The following is a 22,971-nucleotide window of genomic DNA, read 5'->3' as shown; positions in this document are numbered from 1 at the left end:
AAAAGGACCTGATCTTTCCCTGCAAGGTGCCTGAACCAAACAGTAAGGTATTTTGATAATCAATCCATCATTGTTTTCTGTGCCCTCTCAGTACAATGTACAAAATAACATATTTTTATCTCCAGTACCCTTAAAAATAGTTTTGATGCAGTTGGAAAAATTATTTTGCAGTTTAATTTCCATAGTCAGAGGCTTTTCATTAGCAGAGCTGCCTGTGACATTAGTTTATTCTGCACGTAGTTCAGTTGTGTTATGGAATATCACAGCAGTTAAGTACCTAGGTGTACAGGTTTTTGTAATCAGTCCCTGACAACATCTGTCAAAACAATATGGGAAAATCCTGGCTCATGTTGTCATTAAAGAATAAGACTGTTTGTTTATTCAATAGAAGAAATAAAGCATATTGAGGGAAGGCCAGAAGAGTCACTCTGACTCAGTTACTGAGACTTCCAGCTTCCAGCTACAGGATATTTTGGTTCCAGCATTTCACATCAATAATAAACAATCTTTCTGGGAACCATTGAATGATGAAAATGAGATCACAAATTGAGAGCCAGGCTATATATTTTTTGATCTGTTGTATGCTATAGTTTACATTAGGGTCAATCTCAAGATCGGAAAGAGGCAGGTTCTGTACCCAGCATTTCAAATAAATGTTTGTCAGCTATATGAGATACTGTCAATAATTCATCACTGTAATTCTTCCAAGATGGTCTGTTGATGCAAACTGTCAGAGCACATGATAATAATATGAGCATTTATGTGATTTACAGTTCTACAAAATGGCAAATAACTAGAAATTTCTTCCACTGAAAGTATGCATAGGCTCTTTGGATGTCAGAAATAGTGTGTGTGACAGCTGCAGCACTTATAAATCATGGTCAACCGTTTAAAATGTTCTCTGTATATAAGTACATGCACTTATACTGGCATCTTCATAGTCCATTTCCAATATCTAAGTGACAGATTGTACTTTATGTAATTATGCAGTCTCCTATGTTCTTATTAACTCTCTAATCCCCTGATGAGTTCAGTGATTACAACAAAATGTCTTGGTCAGTAGAACTGGTAGAGCTCAAAATACAAACATTTCCCTAGCATGCAGCATCGCCAGGGCCTATGGGCTTTTTCAGTAGTTTGGGTCTTTGGCAATACATTAGAAATAGTATTGCACAAAGTAGTTTATAAAATTTTTGTGTGTGCTCTTGTTCAGAAAGAAACCAAGAAATGGTGACTCATGTGGTAATTTATTTTTGTGTCTTGAAAAAATTCAGGTGAGAGGCATTCTTTGATGGCAGCTGCGTTAAGTGCCGGTAGCAGTGGGAAGAGCTTCCTCATGTTTCAGCTCAATTTCCATCTTTGCATCAGCCCTAGTTCCAGAGCTGCTCAGGTCTGTATATAAAACAAAGCACTGCCCTAACAAAAAAGTGAAGTTGTTCCCACTTGTTCAAACCTTTCACTTCCATAGACTGATCTTTTATCAGTGCATGTTAGTTTTTAACTGACTCGGGATTTATCAGGCCCTGCACACAACCAGCTCGTGAGTCTGTGATTTGGACCACTGGATTAGAAAATGTATTTACAGGAAAAGGAGTGAGGACTATTGAGTTTTGAGGGGTTTTTTCCCTTTTGCTTCTGGCATAGTGTGTAGTTAGAGTTGAGCCAAATTCCTCTTTTTAGCACCACTGTGGGAGCTGAGTGCTGTGGAGGCAGAGCACTATCCTTTGAACTGGATGCTTGTGTGTTATAAGGATACTTAGCAACTTCGAGCATTTCACAAAAACAGAATTTCTGTGGTGAAGGAAGCTCCATTCTTCCCAGGGGTATGTCCACTGGATGCTATCATTCATACTTGAACAGGAGTGAAGGAAGAGAAATTGAAGTAAAGGGCAATCTCTGGCATTCAGTTAAGGTAGGAGAAGTGGTGATCCAGTGTATCCCCCTTGTTTTCCTCCTTTTAATCATATAGTCCCATGAAAGCATTTTTACATTTATTAGGTGAGTGACTGGAAGCCATAAATGTTGGAAAGCTTTGTGACAGTGCACAGGAGTTTGAAACTTTAAAAACAATATCTCTGCAATAGAGGAGCCTACTATAAGACTCTTCCATGGATATCAGCAGGGTGGCAATGTCAATACTCTTGGCTCAGTATAGAAGATAAATTTCGTTTTTGTATGAAGTAAGTTTAATAGCTTTTTCATTTAATAATTTCATAAGGAATAAAACCAATATACAAAAGTTTGGGGCACTTTGTGCAAGTACAGCACACTTCACTGCACTGAATGATGTGCAATGGAAAATCCTATAGCAGCCTTTTTCCTGGAAGCCCACATGGATGTAACTTCATTTTAATGCAGGATAGCTGCAGCTGTGTGTGCCAGTCCATTTCTGTCCTACCATTCGCCATGGATTCTCTTCCTCTCCTTTTTGAGGTTTCTCAGAGGGGCATGTGTATCACTGTGGACAGATAGAGTTCATGTGCATGAGCAGCAGGGATGATTTTCCTCCTGGGAGCTGAGCTGAGTCACCCTGAGCTGTGATAGAGAACAGGGGAGAAGGAGGGAGAGCATTTCTGGGATGGGGAGAGGGACTGTGGCTGCTGACAGCTCCCTGTGCAGCTTTGGGCTCGGTAGAAAGAGAAGCTGTGACATGAGTGACTGTGGATTTGTGAAATTACTGCCATGCCTCGCTGCTTCTGTGGTTTTGTCCTGGAACAAACCTGGGTTTGTATGGCTTCTGCAGTGTGCCATGACTGAAGTGTCTGTCTGCCTTTCCCTGGAGGCAGGGAACTGTTGTTCTGGAGTCTGAGATGGCACTGCATGGCAGGGATGAGCCACAAGCAGCGTGAGGTTTCCCCTTTGGCTTTGGGTCTTGCTCAGGAATGTTCTTTGGGGAGGCCTTTCTCCTGTGGTGGTGCTTGGTGTGGTGCAGCTTGTGGTACATATGCCCAAATCCCATGGAAGGTAATGGATTCTATAGACATTAACATCTTTTAATTGTGGTGTTAAATACATGGACAAGAGGCAGTTTTGTGCCAGTGTCTGTGGCACAGAAGCTCGTGAGAAAAGAGCTGTACCCCCATGGGGGTCCTTGCCCAGCCCCAACATCTTGCAGCCTTTCCTGAAACTCTTGGTTGCAGCTCAAATTTTTTTTTTGGACAGAAAGATATTTTCCCTAAGCAAATGTGTCAATACATGCCTGTTGGAAAGCTCTGCTAAATAAATAATTATACTCTTGCTCGGTACAATTTATTGTAGTCTGTCAATATCTTGCTTTTAAATATGTTTTAGATAGCAAAAAAGGTATAGATTTTCTTTTGGGATTGTTGAGGGGAAAAACAGCAAAGCTGAAGGCAAAAATCTTGTAGACTGCTTTGGGAAGGGTGGCAAAAACCCCCTGAGAACTACACTTAAATATTTATTAAAAATCCGGTGTTTTCAGTGAAGCTGCCTTTAGGAAATGCTGTGATTTCATTTCAGTGAAGTGCTAAGAAGAAAAACAGAATTTCTGAGCAGTTGTCTCAAGCTTTATGTAGGTTGAAGGTTTATGTTCTGCTTGTGTTTTGATAAATTTTCCTTGCAGGCATAAGGTGTAGAAACTTTTAATTAAAGCTTAAATTCTCGAGCAAGGAGTAAATGTTGTGGTAAGGTGCAGGCACTTGGTCGTTGTGTAATTCCCAGAAAAGATTTCTGTGGAGCTGAGGTGGCTGGTTAGAGGGCTCGAGCACTGGCAAAGTCAGATGGAAGATATTGCAGGTGAACATCTTCTTTGGGAAGTGTCTCTGCTGTTGCCTTTCGCTATTTTCCCTCAAAAATGCTTTCAGAGTATGACAACTTGAGGACAGCAGCTTTCTGTAGGTATGTGTAAAAAATGAATACCTCCTAGTTGGAAGGTGTGGCATTAATCATTCTGAGGTGAGTTCTTGGCATTTTCTGGAGAAGCCGAGTGCCACCCAGCCAGGCCAGGAGGTGTGGGACAGCAGAGTCAGAACTGGAGCTGCTTCCCCTCTGCTTTGGCATTGTTTGGGACAAATGCTTTTTTAGTTCATAGCACCAAACACTGCCATTCCCCACAGAAGCAGGGCCATGCTTTCAGGTGTACAAGGCATGACCATACTGTTGTTTTGAGTAAATGAAACCATGTTGGCTCGAGTGCCTTGGTGCCAGACATCCCCAACCCAGCACACACGGGGCGTCTCGTCCTGAGCTGCTGCTTGGGTAATGAGCAACTGTGGTTTCAGCTCCTGACACCAAACATTTCTGAACTAAACCCACTCTGTAGGGGTGTGGAGCAGTGACCTGGAGTCATTTAATGTCCCCATGTGGTTTGACTTGCCACTCAGTTTGGGGAGAGCTAAAATCGACATTCTTCCTTCTCGTTCTTGAGAAGTGATGGTAAGATTTAAATAAATACAGAGAACCTGAGTATGCAGACTAATTTGCAAGATGTATATAAAATGTATGTAAACTTCAAGGGAGTTGATGGACACTCTCACTTGCTGGGTTTGCTCTTCTAGGGGATAAAATCAAATGGCTGCATATGTATTTAAAAAATTGTTGTGGCTGCAGGGAAAATATTGGAGCCATGAGGACATTTTCACTAGCTTGGAGATTAGAGAGGCCTTTTTGGCAGGAAGAAAATGTAGTTTGCTTGTAGCACCTGCATATACTTGCATGTCTATGATCTTTCAGTTTTACAGCCTGTGGTAACTATTATCTCCTCGATATACTTGCAAAATTCATATGATCTTCTGGAAGTTCTGCTGGGTGGAGAGGAAATACAGTGCCTAGTACAAACAGTTCCTTGAGAAGGCTGCATTCCTACATTTATTTGTCATGTAGAAAAAATGCAACTCAAGAACCTATTTTTAGCACAGTTTCTGACAGTAGTAATTAAATATATTTTTTAAAATTTTATCATGTAAAGCAACTTCTGTCATTTTATTTACCATTTCTGGTACACAGCCCCCATTAAGTTACAGTGGCATTTACTGTTTATCTTGCCAGCTATCTGGTCATTGAATATTTCTGAGGAGAGAAAGGAAGGAGGGGAAAGAAGATACCAAGCTTATTTGCATTAATTTCACTATATTTTAGTATCATTCAGTTTAGTCTTGGTTGTAAGTTTCTCTTTCGTAATGCATCTGGGCAATCCAATTCTGTCTTAATCTGTTTCAAGTATGATGGTCAGGATGTTGAGTTTGGTGGAAATTTGAGAAGTTTGGTGGTATGTTGGGCAGCAGCTGGAAACCACAGTTAATGAACAGTCCTGTGGATTCAGCAAAGATGCTGAGAGTCATTCCAGGAGGTTCCCAGGGCTGCACGTAGAGAAAGAGAAAAAGCTGAACTGTAAACTTCTGTGTCATCTTATCATTTGCCCAGAATTTTTCAATCTTCAGTCCAAATTTCTGATACACAGGTGGAAATTAAAAAATTTCAAGCATTCATGACCTTTTCACTAGTGGTAACCCTGGAGGTCTTGCATGCTGAATAAGCTATAATTGAGTAGTAATCTGTGAATATTTTGTAAATAAAGTTTTTAATTGCTGTCATTTTATGTAAAACCCTGTGAAAGGCAAAAGCCCTAAAAATAGAAAGCTGGCTTTAGGGTTTTGTCTACAAAATTAGCAGTAAATCACTACAAAATAGCTATTCTAAACCACTTCTCAGTGCAGATATTTCTAATGCTACATGGTAAGGTTGCACAGAGTGATAGCTGTCCTGTCCTGTCTTATTTTGCAGCAAAATAAGAGACCAGCCCAAAGCCTGTCTAGCTCAATATAATTACCCTAATTTCTCTAATTTGCAACTCTCCTTCACATAAGGTGAAATGCTGACCCTGCAATGGGAGTGAGAAAAGATTTCTCTTTTAGAGTAAGCATTTTTTGAATACAGTGGAATTCCCAAGTTTCCTATAGAATAAGAATGACTATTATGTTGATATTGGTTTGGGTAATTACAGTTAGATTATATCATAAAAGCACACATCAGCATTACAGTTCTGGCTGAAATCCTGATATTTTAAAATCCTTTGAGTGGCAGAAAGTCAGTATTAGGTATTAATTGGGCCTCATTACAGAAATGAAAAGAGATCCTGATATGACCTAAGGCTACATAACAATAATTTCCATCTGTTAAAAGACATGTGCCAAAACCAGAGCACAGCAGAAATTTCTCTTGTCCAAACTTCTGTGATATTTGGAAGAGCTCTGAACTGGAGACAATGTGCACGATGTGCCTTATTTAAAATTCTTTGAAATTGTCCATTTACCTGTGGCATCACATGAACAATAACACCCACTCATATAGAATAAGACACACTTCTGCATGCTGAGAACTGCTGTAATCTGTAAAATTCCTCTAAAAGGAGGAATAAGGAAACAAGAACAGGGCAGGGCAGATGTCAGAGAAGCTCTTCCAGGTGTCTGCTATGACTGACCTCTAGATCAACACACAAGACTTGACCCAAATCATTCAACAAAGCAACCTAGAACATAAAGTAGAGCAAGAATATCTGAGTTAAAATCGTAAAGGCTTCAAATTTTCAGGATATTCCAAATATTGTAAGCAAGTGGCTCTGGCTAGTGGCAGCTAATCCCTGTTATTAATACATGTATATCCATGAGTGTATGCATGTTACTTGGCCTTTGAAAACAGGCATTGCTCACCTGAACTGCTAAGATTATTTGAAATCAAGGGAATGAGGAGCAGACCCCAGCAGTGCTGGTCAGGGTGCACTTGGGTTTTTACTCCTTGCAGACAAAGGCCAGTGAAGTGGCTTGAGCCTTAGCCCTTCATCTATCAAAGAGCAAAGATGAGTCTTGCTTCATGCTCCCACAGACCATTTCAAAGGTGGTACTCAACCTCAGAGTGACTTTTATTCTTTCAGTTTAGAATGGTGTTCTAGGATGAATCAAATGAGCTCACACCATGACTAGGAAAGCCTTTTCAGGTTGGACTTACATTGTGAAGATAAAGAATTTTCCTGCCTTTTTCTGAAAGCAAAAGGAACACTTTTATTACTTCTGTGGTTGTAGGGCAGTGTCGTGTGGAGATCCTGGGCTGGCTCTGAAGCTGCTCCTGGGCTGGGGCAGGACTGTAACACTCCCTTAGGCCTCTGCCAAGGGTATTTCCTGGGCTGGGCTCCATGCAGGGAACTAACGTGGCCAAGGTGCTTTCCAGAACCAAAGTAACTTATTTAAAGCTGCTTTAAATGTCTCTGCAAAGCCTTGCACAGCACTGTGTGAATTCACCCAGCACCACTGCCACGCACTTTCCACAGCCACATATGTTGGAACAAGGGGAATGGAAAAAGCAGCTACATTGGCTTGCTAGTATGCTACAAGAATTTATCATGTTCAATTCCAGATGAGCAAAAATTTGTCACAGAACTATTGTTTTCTGTTAGTCCTGTTTGTGTTTATACTGACACCACTGAGCCAAAGTTGGATCATGGGATTAAACTGAACAGGGACTGACATATATGCAGGAACCTGTTGAAGGATTTGAGAAAAGTTCCATGTAAAAAGAGGCAAAAGTTGGACAGTTATTTTATTTAAATCTGATTCACATGGAAGTCAGCATCATCTGATTTTATTTCCCTATTGGGGTTGTTTCCTTTAACCATGAATTCCCATTAAAACAGCTCTTTGACAACAAAATTAGTCAGTCATTTAATTTTAATGTGTGGCATTAAGTAAGCTGGGTGGCAAATTGGCTTCTCAAACAGATTGACTTATTTTACCTGTGGGAAGGGAACAGCTGAACAGCTAGGAGGGAAATCTGCCAGTTCAGAAAATTTATTGTAACTTCCTCAGCAGAGACAAAATTGTTTGGTTTTGAATGCTAGTTTGCTTTTGATGTTTTAATCTAACTGAAGTCTTTGTCATACCATTTGAAATTATCCTCAGGGTTTGAAGCTATCACTGGAGCTTGCAAAAGTAATTGATACTTATTCTGTGTTGTTCACTGTGTTTATATGACTACAAGATGAGTTTTTCCTCTCTTTATAGCACGCAATGAAATCTTCAGCACTGTAGTGGAGAAGGCAGTGTGGTAAACCAGAACAGCTTTTGTTTGATATACCTGTCCTTTTCTATCCAGAGGAACAGGATGGAGGCTTTTCCTTTTGGAAGGAAGACTATGAAAACTTTCTCCTCACAAAAATAATTTTGTGATTTTCCATCATCTTTTTCAAGGAGACACTTTGGCCTCTTGTCCTGAACATTGTCTTGCTAGCTGTTATTAGTTGTAATCACAGCATACTGTTGAAATCCCAGTGTGTGTTCTCTATATTAGTACAGTTTCTAAAACCCAGGATTTTTCCAGAGAGAGCTGAGAGGCCTAGGAACTTCCACTGAGTTACTTTTGAGTAAGACTTCATGGTATTTTCCAAGGCTCCATTGACAGTGCTGGGAGCAGTAATTCCTAGACTTTAATCTGTTGGTGTCTTTTCTTGGGCTTTAGGCAAGCAGCTTAACCCTTGAACATTTTATCTGTGACATGGAACAACTTTCTGCAGATTTTATGGGTGTTAAGAGACCAGAATACTGGCAATGCATTTCAGATCACTTCTTCTTGATAACAGTCATTTATTAAAATGAGACAGTTTTTATCAATTTATGTTGTGTGTCATAGTATGGAATTATATGGTATTAAAACCAGGCATGTTGTTACAGCTCTCATTTACTATGTCATCTCCTGGAAGCAATTCTTGCCTGCCCTGCTTTGGAGATGAAATGGAAAGACCCAAAGAGAACTTTAAGTTGTAGTTACAAATCTCAGAATGGTTTGGGACTGTTTTTTTCTTACTTCCTTTAGGACAGGGTAGTTCTGGGTGCTGATTATGGTCACTCTGGATATGTGTGGCCTGGTGTGGTTGGAGCCCATGGTGACACTGATGTACTGTTTCCACAGGCATCATTTTGGCCACTAGAACTGGTTAACAGCATGTGTGTGTGTGTGTTTGGCAAATGGTGGGTGATAGGACAGATCAGCTTGTTACTAGGTCCTCATCAAGCCATCAATGGAACACACCAAGGGAGATGGCAGGGAAGATTTGTTCCCTTCTCTCTCTGTGGCAGGAATTGGCCTTTTTGTGTATTTTCTCACTTCTGGTGAGTGTGGAAATAAGAGTAGCTCTACCCCACGAAAAGAGCTTCCGATGGTAAGCACAAGAGCAAAGAGTAAAGCCCTGCCAGGGGAAAATGTATTCTGTCCAAATCAGTTCATTACTTATTTTCCCTCCACAAGCAGCAGTACATAGGAAAAAAGGAAAGACAGATTATCATTTAGAGTGAAAAGGTGGAGATGGCTTACAAATGGCTGAGAGGCAGATGACAGCTTTTGATTTTTGTGGTATCCCTGTGAGAACTTCTTTTTAATACTGCATTATCACATTAGGTGTTAGTAGTGCCATGTGTTCATTTATTCTAGGAAATTACTCAGAACTGCTCGTTATGTTGCGGATTTGCATAATATGTTTAAAGGCAATTTAAATAAAATTTATTTCAGATTTATGGGATCTTCTCTGAAGGTTTTCTTCTCTCAGTAATCTGATATGCTGTTACCTCTGTGCCACACAGTGTAAGGCTGAACCTTCCAGCCAGATTCTTATCTCCATCTGGTGTGTGCACATGGGAGGACAGTTTATAATGCCATATGAAATAAATAAATGGTATTTCTTATTTGATCTGAATTCTGTCTTCTGTACAAAGCAGGAGCTGTGAAATCCAGGAAATCCTATGACTAAAGGATGAAGTGTTTTCTTTCAGTTTGGGAAGACTGAATATTGGTGTGCTAGGTGTCAGGATGAAGCAGGACAGGGTTAAGTATGGATTCAAGAGTGCAGGGCTGTAGGACTGGCAGTCTCTGGGCAAAAATCTCTGCTCTGACATGCACAGAAATGTGGCTGATTCCTCCCATCCCATGGCCAGTTCATTGATTAAAAGGGCCAATGGGCTTCCGTCCAGGAGTGCAGCAGGAAAACAAACAGCTAGGCTGAAAAACAAGACTATTTAACCATCTGAAAGAGCATGGGGCCATCCCAGCTGCTGCAGAACCTGTCACGACTTGGCTGCCAAGAAGCCAGATGCTTGCATCAGAGGAATGTGTGTTTCACAAGGCGGTACCTCTGCCGCTGACACACAGCGACATGTCCGAGGAGGCAGCAGCAGAGTGCAAATTAGTCAGCCTTGCCATTAGCTGCCAGCCCTGCTGGATCACTGACACCTGTACAAATACATGCTTTCATCAGAAATAGATTATGGGAATAACCTTCTCCTCATAATAGAGACCACTTTCAATATCCTGCAGGGAACTCTGTCCATATGTGAAGTTAAAAACTGCAGGACTGATTTAATGATTGGATCCACTGGAATCTGAATTTGCAGAGGCTTACTTGTGTGATTAAGGATATAAAAAGCCCTTCAACATGCATTGGTTTTGGGCCTGCTCCAGAATCCACTAATGCCATTGATTTCAATTAATTCTGGATAAGGTCACTGGTGGTTGAATCAATTGTTTGATTCCAGAAGCAACAGGAAAGGCAAAGAATGAATAATGACTTAAACCTTTGGAATTAAGGAGACCCAGTCCTATGTACTACTATTTTGTAATCATATTTACAATATTTCTGAGATTTCTGAGTTCCCTTGCAATTCAAAAATTCAGCTTCTGCACACTGATTCCAGTTTCAAGTGGCAAATGCTCAAAACAAACTTTTTATGATTTGCTTAATATCGTCTTTTACAATGAGGTAATTTGTAGTGAAAGGTAATGTCCTTTAAAGATATGCCATCAATTTTCTCCAATGAATGCTTTTCATAGCATTCTACTGAAGCAAAAGTTATGGAACTGAAAAAGATTTAGAAATTGATTGCAAATCACTGCTGTGGCAGGAGCAATCATATATGCTCATTTTAGCTCTCAGCTCATCTGAAAAGGCTAGATTAAACATTTCATTTTATTCTTTCTTTTTCCTATGTGTCAGAATTGAGTGTCAAGGCTTCATCCTGACACTTATGGACAGGATTCCCCATAGTGTGGGATGTGAGTTAGAGTAAAGGTTTCCAATAAAGGTTTCCTTCCAGGAGGTAGAATAAAATATTTTTTAGCTGCAGCAGTGGCAGGGACTGAGGAGCAGGCAGGTTGTTACAGAAGCTGTCTGGGAGCTCTTGGGGAGGGCAGCATGGCAGTGCCAGGCATGGAGAGCACAACTGGCAAGGACAAAGCAGACTGATGATATCTCCAACCCTGCATGTAGCAGAATGGCCAATCTGAACACAGTTACTGTTGTTATATGTTATTTGCTGCTTTCTCTGAAGCTTAAATTCATAAATGTGACAGAAGAGAGAGCTATTGTTTGCTCCAGCAGCAAAACCTGCCTTTGCTAAGGACCTTTTCCCTATTCTTGACATGCAGGGGAGGTAAAAAGCTTTGAAAAAAATCGCCTAGCAAGGTTAAAAACCAAATTATCATTGTGATCAAATGCTTACCAGCCAATCAAACTGCTTCAACTGAAGGCCAGTTTTTGACAGATTTTGAGTATCTGAGTTCATATATTGCCCTCACACCCTTCCTTTTATTCTCTTCACTTTTTTCAGCTTGTCAGTTTTTTATCTGCTTGGCCAGCTACCCCAGGAAAGTGTTTACTGTGTTATCTTGTGAGACCTCATGTTCTTGTAGGCACATGTTTTGTAGACATAGCTGTGTTGGTAAAAGTGAACATAATAGTAATTTTCAAAAAACATTTTGCTCTTCAGTACACTGGAGAAATTTCCATGATATTTTAGGGACCAGCTCAACACCTCCAACCATGTGCAACTCCAAAGAGGGCAAATTCTGCAGCCTACAATTTGTTTAACTTGTTGGTTTTTATTTTTAAATTTGTACTCCAGTGATCTAAGTATTTACTGTAGGATAAAAATATAACAGTTTGGGATTTTATATTCTATCGTATTACAATCTGTTGGGATTTTAACATCCTGCAATTTTGCCCTACACTAAACTGCTCTTCAGCCTGTCAGCTTGTCTGTCCTTGCCCCAGCAGTGGTTAGAGAGTAAAACAAGGCTTTTACATGGGCTGGTTGTCTGAGGCTGCACTGAACCACACAGGACTCTCAGCACATTGGGACATCTCTCAGGGAAAAAGCTCTTAGCTCTTCCCAGCTGCCTTTTAACTCTTCAGGCTGTGGGGCACCTCTCTCTGTGATGAAAGACTGAACCTTGAGACACTTGGGTCCAAGCTGTTTTCGGCTCCTGAGCTGGTAAGAAGTGAGCAAGCATATCACAAGTTCAGGGATTCTGGCATGCTTCAAGTAAAGGTGCAGTTTAGGTGACTCAATCCCAGCCAACTATTGCATTTTCCAAGAAGATGTCCTTGTTTTGGATTCTTTAGTGAGGAGGAACTTTTTAAGTTAGTAACTAAGTAGAGTCAGATGTGGACAGTGAATCTGAAATAGTATGGATTTTGTGTTAGGGGTCTTTATGAGATCCTGGCCATACTGTGAGAGGTTAATTGACAAGCTTTCCTGATATCTGTGTGTCCTTAGATCAGTTTGTAATGTCTCATCTTACCTGTCTGCTCATCAAAAATGAGGCAGTAGGAAGCTGAATTATTTCCTCAGATAGAAGAATCAGTTCAGCCTACGGCACATCAGGCCAGGAGCAATGACTGCAGCCCATGACTTTGACTTCTTTATCTTTTCGCTCAACCTGCAGCTAGTCAGGGACTGAATTCTGCTGTTAATTTTGTTCTACCAAAATTCATGGCATTCCTGCCAAAAATAAGTTGTATCTGCACAGCCAGCAGCTATATCTTATGACTTAGAATAGAAATTAGATGGATAAGTGCACTGACAGGGTGAGCTAATGGCCACTCCCTTAATAAGTGCTGTAATTTGAAGAATGCAAAATCTGTTTGTCCACCCTCATGGCAATTCTCCTCTTGGGAAGAATAACTCGCTGGTTAAACCCACAGATCTCAGTACTCGTTTTGCTGTGCATTTATTTTTACAACAACCACACTTGTGAAAAAGTCAGAAAAATTGCTTCCAGGCAACTCAAGTCAGTGCCTCTGCAGTGCTGCCTGACCAGAGACAGGTGAGTTGTGTGTGTGATGTCCTGGGCCTGCTCACTCAGGTGTGCTTAGCCTGGAGATGCAGTAACATACCCTAGGAAATAAAATAAGCACTAACTTTTGCTAAATAATATAAATTCTTCCTAGGAACAGGCTGTAATTTTCCTTAAGGCTCATCCTTTTTTATTTCATTAAGCACTTGGCTTTTTCAATTAAACTAGTGGTTTCCTTTTATGACTCTGTACTCTCTTCCTTTCTTCTACACGTGTTTGTCTGAATTAGTGTCTCAGAGAAGACCAGTTTTGTCACCAAGAGAGCTTTAATGTAACCTTCAATGTGTTTTGAAATTTTATAACTACTTCTACAGGAGAAAAAATTAATTTCATCCTTTGTCTGAGAAAGTGCACTATTAATCTGTGACAGATTTAAGCAAAATCTAACTGTTCTGCTGATCTTATGGGCTTGTTTCTCATGGAAAAAGCAGAAGCCTTCTGGAGCTGTGTATCCAAGCACAGGGCCTTGCTCATGTTTGCTTAAATGGCCCTTGTGAAGCTGGAACTAAAGCTCTATGGTTTGAAATTGATCTGATTCAATATGATGTGTTAGTACTTATTACTCCCATAGCCCACTTCATCCTCACAGTATTTTGAAGACTTCCTGGATCAGACTGGCAAGCTCTTAATGAGGAAGATACCTTGCTGCGTGCAACAGAAGAGGAACACAGCCCTCTGTGTTTGAGCTAGGGAGGTAAATATAACCCAGAGTTACACAGTGTGGTGTTTCTCATGTGCTACAGGCTGATTAGCCACAGGAATAAATGCAGGGGATTTACAAAAGATCTCCATCAAAAGTACAAACTTATATTTTAGAGGCAGCTAGTGGCAGAGGTAGCAATTGCCTGCATGAGCAGTTGCAATGCACTCAGCACCACTGTGCCAGCAGGGTATTGCTGCCACTCAGGGCAAGCACCAAGAAAACCAGGCACTCTGTTATTAAGGTCACACGAATGTTTTTAATGGCACTCTTTCAGGCTAAAAGCAGGATTTTAGCTTGCAGCTGACTGCTCTTGTTCAGGTATGTAATTGCATCTAGCCTGATTTACAGCAGCCGAGGATCTGACCCAAGATTGGTTTTCTCTCTGTAAATACAGGCAGAATTTGGGTTGAGGCTTTTATGTGTAGCAATTAAAAAAGCAGTGAAAACTTGGCTTCCGCTCATCCCTGAGCTCAAGTTTCGCTTGTTTTGTTGTTTGTGGAACAGTTTAGGGTGTTTGGATGTGAGTGGCCAGGTGTTTCCAATATTGAACCTCTTCGTGTGGAAACGTGCACAGATAAGAGAGCTCAGTCTGTCACAAGCCTTGCTGGTGCTCTTTCAGCGTTTGAAGTTCTGACTTGAAAGGACTGACTTCTGAGAAATCGAGGCGCAGAGTCCCAGCCCCTCTCTTTCAGCAGGAACTCTGTGACAGAGATTCAGATTAGGAGCTGGACTAGTTCTCCAGTGAGTACCCCGTGCCTCGGTGGGAGCTGAGTGTGTTTGAGCTCCACAGTGCTGCTTAGGCTGTACCTCCCCTCTGAGAAGGAAAGGTCAGTATTTATGCCCTTAGCACCTTGTGAATAACCATGTTTGATGCTGTTTCCTGCTTTCTTGTATTTTCATCTTTGGAAAGTAAGAGGGTTTTCTTCGAAGTGAATTGTTACTGAAGTTGAGCTGTCTTAAGTCTTGCAAAGATTATAGTTTGTAATTCTGTAACTTTTCAAGTTTGGAATGAGTTGAAACTTTTATTTCAACTTGCTAAAGTCCTCTGCTCTGTGCTTTAAAATCCAGGCAGGTTTGTACCCCTATTATTAAATAAACAATAGAATTAGGAGAATTCAGTGATAAATTGTGAAAAAGGCAGTGCTGGTGGTTTTTTTTTTCCTTTTTTTTCTCCTTGTGCTCTTCACGTGGCAAAGCTGTTTAAGTTTTTCTTACTTCCCTGCTTTCCCTGCAAACTCTGTTAATTCATTCTAGAAAAACATCAGTTGGGTAAACAGAAGTATTTATATGTGTAGCACTGCAACTCCTACTAAGATGCAAATTGTGCTGCAGGGAAGATAGTTTGGGCTTTTCTTTCCTCCTCGCTTTTCTTTTTTGACAGTCGGTTAATAAAGACTCAACAATAAGCAGCTGCCTGTGATGTCATTTGGGACTTTGTCCACAGAGCTTGTATTTACAAGTACTGAGCAACTACACAGCAGCAGCAAACCCAACTATCAGCAAACTTCATGTCTGCTGTTACTGAAGGACTTTGGTGCTGTGCAGGGTGTAGAAAGCTAACTCTGTTCTTCTAACCACAGACTTTTAAAGCTTGGTAAATAAACACTGGATAAACTCAAGAGAATTTCTGGACTGCAAAGACTTCTTACGGTTCTGAGTTCTCCAGGGCTGGCATGTTTTGACTGAACTGCTGCAAGTAAGGCTTTTGCTGTTTTGGTGTTTTTATCATCTCTGTAAAGCTTATTTTCTCTAGGAGTGTGTCAGCATTGCTATTTGTAGTTTTGTTTTAATTAAAAGAGCAGCAAGTATGTAGTTGTTAGGAGTAATTACAGCCATGCATCTGACTGCAGTTCAGGACAAATGAAAACTTCATTCTGGCTTTTGTTTGTATGAGATTGCACTGAAGTGTCTCTCTCTTAATTTAAGTGATGAAACTTTAACATTCTTAAAAGTCTTCTGAGTGCTGTCATTAACTGAACAAAACCCGGACTGTCTGAAGATTGTTCTTTTGTAATTTAATTATTTTTATTTGAATAATCTTATGTTTATCTGAATATATTTATTTGAATATATATTTGATTTTTTAATATAAATTCATTGTATTTTTTAGTACAGTTTTATTTTAAAATTATTTAATTCCTTATGCAAGCATTTATTTCAAATACAACTTGATTATTTTTCACTTTTAGCTCAAGTTCTGGAGGTGTATAAGTTTAAAAGAGAGAATCATAGAGTGCTTTGAAATGTGATACCTTTTGGATAGAATGAATTCTCAATTATATGAGACACTGTAATTTTTGTTTTTAGTGTTTATGTTAGGAATCACATCACACCCTGAACTATCAGAGCAGAAAAACTACCATTCTGGTATCTGCTGTGAAAAACTTTGTGCTGACTGCTGTTTGTGGGACACACCTGTGTTTCTGACCAGAGATTAACTAATTTTCAGGACAACTAGCTGTGGTTGGCATGGAATTATCTGTGTTTGACAGAGGAATAAACTGGTCCATAGATGTGGTTTATTAAAATATAGTTTACCCACTTCAAAAGCTGGTAACAAACCCCAGGTCTCTTGCTTCTCATTTCAATCTTTCACCAGAAGCCCATTCTAAATTACTGTAATTTCAGTTGTAGAGGCTTTTTCTAGGATGTAACCTAATCACAGTACAGTGTATGAGGAACTTTTTATTACTGTTTACCTCTGTTTAACGATCTGTCTTTGTGAAGACAAAGCACATTTCTGAGGACTGAAATCAGAACATTATGATTGGCAAGTATGTGAGGGTAAGTCAGTACAAATCAATCAGATAGGAATGGAAGGATTCCTCATGAATTATCACTATTTATTTTGGTTTGCTTTGCTTGCTACTGACTTTATGTACGAGGCCTCTCAGTCCCACCCAGCAACAGATTTTTTGGGGCTTCTTATTAAGGTCAGCGGGGCTACAACTGCAGATGCCCCTCTCAAGTGACCCTGTTTCTACAGCAGATCAAAACTGTCCAGCTCTTCTTTTTGATGCTATAATGTGGCTTGGCATGTCGAGATACTATGCAATTCAGGAGCTGTTGTTCTGTCTTTGCAATGGAAGCATATTCTCCTGGGGGGTGGAGGGAACCAACCTAAATTTAGCTCTGCATTAATACCATGGGAATGGCAAAGGCTTTTGGTGTTTCAAATGGGTCTGTAAATAAGAGCATATTTTTATTCCTCAGGTGTTCATCCTCGTTTTTCAGAAATAATATGAAAAAGTTTATATGGTCTTTAAAAGGTGTTTTTGTAGCTCAGAAACTTCTGCCAAATGCAAGAGTGAAGAGCAGAGAGTTATGATAGAGGCTTTGCTTTGGGGAGATGGAATGGGTTTGATCCCTATCAGTGACTCCTGAGAGCAAGTCTTTCCTCTGTCACCTTGTGGTCAGTAAAGATGATCTACTGTTGTGAACTGATTATTTACACTTTCAAAGTTTACTTTATATTGTTAGAAAATATACAAAGAGATTGTATAGATCTCTTTGTATATTTGTATACATTGTATATATGCAAAGTTTACAAAGATATTCTTGGCAAATAAAAAGCCTTCAAAATAAATCTTCAAAATAATTAGAACAAAGTGAGAATAAAGTCCCTACTCGGGTTCCGCTTATTTTTCTCACTTTAATTTTAAAAGCAAATTTTAATCTGAAAAATGTGAATTTTACTGCTTTTACAGAAAACTTCATGGGTTCCTATGGTATTGTTTTTGTACATGAATTGTGTATAAGTGTTTAGGGGATTTAGATTTATGAAAGTAGAAATCTGCCCCAGTAAATGCAAAGCAGGAGAGTACAATTCCACTTTAGTCATGAGCTAATCTTCCGTTAATTCCCTTAAAAGCAGAAGCAGACACTCAAAACCTGATGAGCCCGTGGGCATCCAATTTTCATTTTCCTCTTTTGCATTTTCCTTCTCACATTTACATTTTCTTTCCTATATACCAATGTAGCAAATTAGGATATAGATTGAGCTCACTTTTCAGCCAAGGGATCCCCTGGTTGGATTTTTCCTGGGAAATCTGCCCAAAGATACAGAGTATAATCTGATAATATTCTGGGATGGCATTAAGAGGGACAATTGCCAAGAGAATGTCAATTCTTTGGGCTTTCTCACCATCTGAAAAGAAATGGAATAAGAGCAGACTCCAGCCTGTAATCATCTGACAAGTGGGATTGGGGTTGGATAAAAGGCACGGAACAAAGGTGTCAAAGGGAATCTCAGCTGGCTGAGGAGCTCAGCACGGTGCAGCCAGGCCAAATGCAGCAGGATGCTCTGCAGCTCGTGTGTGGCTCTGCACGTGTTCAGCTCCTGGCACGACTGCAGTTATGCTGAAGAAAAATCCATGCCAAAGCTGCCAGAACACCTTCAGATGTTAAAGCATGTAATATGCTGTTTTATTACTGAAACAGGATAAATGTACAATGTAAATAGAACATGAGCCATTAACACTTGTAATTCTCTGTTCTGTAATGTTTACTGATACTGCTTGTGCAGCATGCAGGAACCTGAATTACATTAGGTTTCCCCTGATGGTTACATGAATTAGTCATGATGTTTTCAGGATGAAAAGTTAGATAGCTATTATGTGAAAAATACTGAGAAATCTTTTTTTGTGCCCATTGCTTGGCTTTGAGGTGGATCAGATAAATGGGGTTTGTACAGTGGCAATGGCTTCTGGAAACGGACTGTGACATTGCCTATGGGCTATGAATGATGCAGACCCTGAAAAGCAGGTTGGATTATAAAGCAGTGGATAAAAATTATGTTGCTGAAATATGGTCTATTAATATTGACACACAGCAAGAGTAAATGCCACTGTTAAACTGCATGTTTGATAAGGTTTCCACAGGACAAGCCTATTTGTTTTCAGAGTCAAACCAGCCTTGGATAGTGTGTGCACACAATAGGTCTGGACAGAATCAAATGCATGTCACAAATTATTTTCTTTGACAATGCTAATTGATTATTATAATTCATCGTTATCTAAATTGTTAAATTCAATACTTTACCATATCCTTTTGTTTCTTTGTTGCTCAGACATAATACAAAAGGGAAGAGTTAATTACCACATGCAACAACAGAGGCAAATTTCATTCTCTGCTTCACTTTGATTGAAGCTGTATTGAATCATCACTGTGGATTTTCAGCAATGGTGGAGAGAAAAGAAGGAAGCAGGAATTCTTTTGCAGTGAAGTAGCTTTTGGTGGTAGTTAGTATTTGTGTTTCAAACAGTATCCTTTTGGCAGCTGGGCTCTATTATGCTTGTTTTGCCTATACTAAATATTACTTAATAGTGCAAACTGAAATCACATATGTGCATCAATCCTGTGGGGAATCAGTGGCAATCCTTAAGGAACACAGCATAACTTGAAAAAAGTAGAAGGATTGCATTTGTTTCTAAAATTACTTACTCCTCTAGATATGAGCACTTGGCTTGTTTTTTCAGTGCTCAGTTGATGGCCAGAGCTGCATCTGGTGGGAAGTAATGCTCTCCTCAAGGGAATTCCGGAGAGATTAAATGATGACTTAATTTATGCAAAGTCCTAAAACTCTGCTCTACTCTATCTTGTAAGATTTGGTGTGACTGCTGTAAAATGTAGCATCTTTGCTGCTGCTCTGAAATGATCTGATGAAATGGTACATTGTGGTAAGATTTTGGGGGGTTATTTTGCCAGTAGAGGGCCGTGTTAAACTGGATAAAACACCTCCCTCTTGGACTCACATTTTCAGTGAGGAACAGCTTGGAGCATATGGTTGTTTTCAACAGCAAAATGAGTAATAATTAGATCTTTTAGAAGCTATTGAACGATTAATTATTTAAAATCAGAATCACATCACTTTTACAGTGAGATGCAGTTCTGTGTCAGTGTAATCAGACTGAATTCTGGCCTTTAAAATACATCACACCTACCTGTTTATTCTGAATTGTTCAAGGTTGATAGATAGAGCCCTAATAAGTCATTAAGCTGACGTGATATACAGCAGCAGCATGTGCTTTTGCCATAATGACACAAATGAGAAAAGAATTGTTTTTCAGAGGTACAATCACGTTTGTTTTTGATGTGGCCTATAAACTAGAACTCATTATTCAGGCTCTAGTGCTGCAGGAGTTGACCTTTGGCAAAATATTTTGTTATCCTCAATCTTTTATACAGGCCTTTTGTGAACTCTGCTCAGCTCTCATTTTGCTGATTGCATTTAAAGTCATTTATTGCACAGTGTTTGCCCTTCTAGCAGATGTTAAAGGATTCACTGCCTCCCCCTTAAAGGCTACTCCTCCTCAGCATCTAATTATAACCTACACAAAAGATTAACAGATGTTATAATTGTCTTTACTCATTGATTAAATAGTTTCTGCATGATTTGCTCTGTCTTCCTCTCATTGCTGATTTGTGAGGTCTTTCTGGATGAGTCTCATGCATCTGCAATTTGTTAACAGTGCTGTCTTCAGTTTTTAACTTTTTGTGATTGTGGTTCAGTTTGAGCAGGTTATTGCTATTCTGCTGGACAATGTGCCAGAAATGTGTTAAAAACAGGTGCGTGAATACTTGCTTTGCACACATTCCTGATCTTCCTCTTCCCTTTAACCACTCCATCTAAAATATATGTAAAATGCAGACTCTTTTTAATGGATTTAAACTGAAGGCTGGAGGGGTAAATGCTGAGTTGCTTAGCAGTGGTTTTGTCCCTATATTTCAGTTGCCACTTGCAGAGGAAATTAGTGGCTGAGAAAATCAGTTTAAGAAGAAAATTCCTAGGAGGAAATTTCTAGTAAGACTTTCCTAGTAGGACTGTTAGAAAACTGTGGGGTTTTTTTATGAGGTTCATCTCACTCACCTTTTCACAAAATTAAGATTACTTTGTTATTGAGCTAATTAATCTCGTCTGTGTTTTGTTCCCATGTTGAGGCGGGGGCTCTGCTCTTGGATGGATCCATAGTCCTTCCCCTACAGCACAACAGTGCCAACTTAGCAACTGTTGTTTTATGTTCTTATAAATCTTATAGCATCTTGAACAGGGCCAGACCAAACAATGTTCCTTTTCAGAGGGGTGAAACATCTTGCACATGTATTTAAACTGCTGCGGATTGATTCTACCAAAGTGTCCTTCCCAGTTTGGATTCTGTACAAGGTTCTCCTACTTTCCTTCATTAGCACAGATGTGAATAAATGATAAGTCCACAAAAGCTTCCATGGTAGTCTTGGGAAGTCTCAGTTCTATGGAGCTGCATCTGCCCCAAGGCCTAAGCCTGAAGAGCTCTGACTTGCTTCGCTCCAAACTGGTGGAACAAGAAAGAAAATGAATGGAAAATATTTTGTCACATGTTCTCAGACAAAATCTCTGAATGGGTTAAAGAGAAACAGGCTAAAGGCTTGAGGCTCGAGTTATGGACTTGGTTATTCAAAAGCCATAAAATATTCTGACATTTCCCCAGCCCATCTCCCCAATCCTCCTCAAACACAAAGCTGTTTCCTTGATTCCTAGCCAGAGAACCACCTCTTTTTGAGGTTGGGCTCACCTTCTCTGGGCAAAAACATTTTAGCATTTTTTAGTACCAAAAATACTTGAGTTCTCTGTGGATATCTGGGGTTATTGATTCAATTAATGTTGGTTCATGCATATGTGGGACACCCTCTATGATTCTACTTCGTGGGCGCTGCGTGTTTTCTTCTCTTTACAGTGAACACCATACATGGTGCTGGCTGTGAGATTTTGATAGAGAACCTACAGTACTTTAGGTTTTTTTTTTTTAATGCTGGTACCTAATGTGTAATTAATGAATTTTAATAGTGTGATTGATAATCTTTGCAGTGCACAAAAGCATTTGTCCGGGGACTCAAAACTGCTCTAGAAACAGAGGTACTTTTTTTATGAGATTAGCAAAGAACACTGTATTCCTCCTTGTCTTTAAATGATATCTCTGTGCCCCTGAATACTTTGAATTTATGAGCTGGGGGGAGCAGATTATAGATTCTTAATAAGAAAATTCCAGGGTGCCAACTGTGCTTGCAAAGTGTATTTTAATCATATAGACACCTGTCCACTACCAACTTCTAATATTTCTTAGAGGTCACTGAGCAGCCAGCCAGCTAATGGAAATCACTTTTATTCAATATCAACCTTATCTGAGTTTGAAACACCAATCCAGAGGTAAAATGCTAAAATCCTAATTATCAATAATGAAACCTGTCTAATCCCCATATTATGCTGGAGGTAAAAGGCCCAGGTTCTCATTGTAGTTACATATGAGAAAAACTCTACAAACTATTAAAAGTTCAGCTAAGTCATTAAGGATTTTTAATGCCTGCTGCTATGAAGGAAAGAATTAAAATGAAACCCGGTGTAACATTTTAATAAACAGCTCTCTGTTATGTCACTGCCTATTAGCTCTAACTTTTGAGACCAATATCTTCATCTGGATTTTGAGGTTGCACAGTAAATGAAAGAGAGCACCAAAAGTCTGACAAGGATAGTACAATCTACAAGGCCTCAGGTTGACCATTCTGCTTGTCTCTCTACTTGACATTCTGTAGACATGTCTGGAATTTCATGATGTGCTTTGCTAAAACTAGTAAAATCCTTCCCTTAAGCTGCAATTCTGTCCTGATGCTATTGATTGGGAATGCATCCTGATGTTCATGACAAACCAGTTCTGTCATTTATAGTTACCTATTTGTCTTTAATTAAGTGAATTGCTTTTCTTTTTGATTACCAGAAAATTCTCCCATCACAAGAAAAAGCTTTAATAAGACATTGCCAAGAATTTATCACCTAGATGATAGTTTTGGGTGCAGGCCTGGGAACCTGTGTAAGGTACACAGCCACAAACCCTAGGCAGGCTTTTCCTCATGGCAGGAAGCAAATCTTACTGATGGGTCCTGTCTCCCCAGAAAAATGCTGAAATGTCAATTTTACCCACTGGCTGTTCGTTTGAAAACAAGTTATGCTTTACCTTTTTTACTTATTCCTCTTTCCCTGAATTCCAGGTTTGGATCCTATGTGTTACTGGGGATTCTGAGCTTGGATGCAGAGTTCAAGAGTTTATAACTCTGGGAAGCAGAACTGAGACCCCTCCTGAGGTCTCTGGCTTAACCAGCCCCAGCTG

General features: G+C 39.7%; 1 protein-coding gene across 7 annotated transcripts in view; it reads left to right on the top strand.

Moving 5' to 3' along the window:
- The window catches only part of NCKAP5 (NCK associated protein 5), a 378,350-nt gene that overhangs the window by 11,371 nt on the left and 344,008 nt on the right, over positions 1 to 22,971 (top strand). For 2 of the 7 annotated variants that reach the window (XM_030952070.1, XM_030952063.1), the window contains exons 2-3: positions 1,275 to 1,390; positions 15,415 to 15,530. The exons of 1 other annotated variant lie outside the window; for it this stretch is intronic. The gene's annotated coding sequence lies outside the window, so the exon portion shown is untranslated. Of the gene's footprint in view, positions 1 to 1,274; positions 1,391 to 14,361; positions 14,662 to 15,219; positions 15,531 to 22,971 lie in introns of those variants that run through there. 4 more of the 7 variants (XM_030952065.1, XM_030952067.1, XM_030952066.1 and 1 more) reach the window with 4 other exon arrangements.

Source organism: Camarhynchus parvulus, chromosome 7 (genome assembly GCF_901933205.1).
Source record: "Camarhynchus parvulus chromosome 7, STF_HiC, whole genome shotgun sequence".
NCBI lineage: Eukaryota > Metazoa > Chordata > Aves > Passeriformes > Thraupidae > Camarhynchus > Camarhynchus parvulus.
This window is presented reverse-complemented; position numbering and strand designations above follow the sequence as displayed.